Source organism: Gossypium arboreum, chromosome 3 (genome assembly GCF_025698485.1).
Source record: "Gossypium arboreum isolate Shixiya-1 chromosome 3, ASM2569848v2, whole genome shotgun sequence".
NCBI classification, from domain to species: domain Eukaryota; kingdom Viridiplantae; phylum Streptophyta; class Magnoliopsida; order Malvales; family Malvaceae; genus Gossypium; species Gossypium arboreum.
The window spans coordinates 109,096,368-109,097,666 of record NC_069072.1 but is presented as its reverse complement, the minus strand read 5'-3'; the positions used below and the strand labels follow the sequence as shown (position 1 = coordinate 109,097,666).

The 1,299-nt window shown below is 37.9% G+C and overlaps 1 long non-coding RNA gene across 1 annotated transcript; it reads left to right on the top strand.

Moving 5' to 3' along the window:
* The first annotated feature begins 593 nt into the window (after positions 1-593).
* LOC128290359 (uncharacterized) lies at positions 594-1,019 on the top strand. Its single transcript, XR_008280128.1, has 2 exons — positions 594-754; positions 827-1,019. It is a non-coding gene; the product is annotated as an uncharacterized LOC128290359 (long non-coding RNA).
* The last annotated feature ends 280 nt before the right edge of the window (positions 1,020-1,299 follow it).

Here is a 1,299-nt window from a genome sequence, read left to right as displayed (position 1 = left end):
TTCTTGCCAGATCGTAACTCCATCTTGTAGTACAGTTTGAGATAGGAATCGATGACCAATCGAAAGATTGATTAGCTCGAGTGAGAAGTCCGAATAGAAAGGCATTCCTCCTTTATTGATTCAATTCCTTAGCGCATCACCCTTACTGGTCGCAGTAGAAAGGACGGTATTCGTATACTGATTGCACCTCCAGGAAATTTTGCTGCTCAGCAGCTTCGGCAGTTATTACTGAACTGTTTTTTGCAATCTTCATCTTCATATTTGCAGTGGGTTAGTTCATTTTTCCCTTTTGTTTTCATCATTTTATTTTTCTTTTTCTTTTTAAAAGAAAAAATCTGTTACATGCAGTTGGAGCAACTTTAGGAGGCCTGACCGGAGCTTTTGTTGGGGCAAAAACAAAGATGGGTCTTATGCATGGAGCCGCAGTTGGAGTGATGAAAGGTAGTTTTTTGTCCATCAAGTTGTTCCAGATTTCACTCCTAATTTGCAGTTCTAATGATTCGGCATTGGCAACGAGGTATCTCCTCCAACCGGTAAGATACCATCTTTCTATAAAGCATTTGTCCCTGCGGCTGCCATTGAAATCCTTGGTTTTGGGTTTAAGATAAACGTATTTGAATCTACTACTCCATTCATCCAAGTCCCCTGGAATAAGGAAGGGCTGTCAGTGGATTCGATGGACAAAATTCCAAAGATGAGAATCACAGAAGAAAATGTACTCAGCAACACAAACCCTTGTTCCATTGGCCTTGAGGTTCTCTTTCTTTTTTTCTTTATCATTTCAATTCATGATTGCTTTTCTTGATGGTTGGTTTCAAAATTCCAGGACCTTTTACCGTGGGAAACAGTTCATATAGGTTGCCACAATGTCACCATATGTTCCATATATCGTGTGTTCAAAAGTGGTTAATGGGGCATAAATCTTGCCCATTATGCAGGAGAAATTTTGACTAGTTTCCATTCAGATTGTTTGTACGAACGGTGGAGCTCCCAATTTATTTATTTTTACATTTAGACCATTCCCCATGTAATTTGTGGTAAAGTCCTTTGTTTTTCTACATTTTCATATTGTTGACGTAACATAAGACAAACTAGGCTTGGGTTTCATCACCGATGTCATTCGCAACTAATTTCAACGAAGCTGACACGAAAATCAAAAGACCTCTGCCAAAGTTGAAAAAAGAAATAAGATTTCAATCAACATCAGAAAGTGCTAGTTAGCAGCTTATGAAAACTCATGAGGAAAACATGCTGCCAGACTTTATAAAATCAAATATTAATTGAAAGAAAAATAATAAT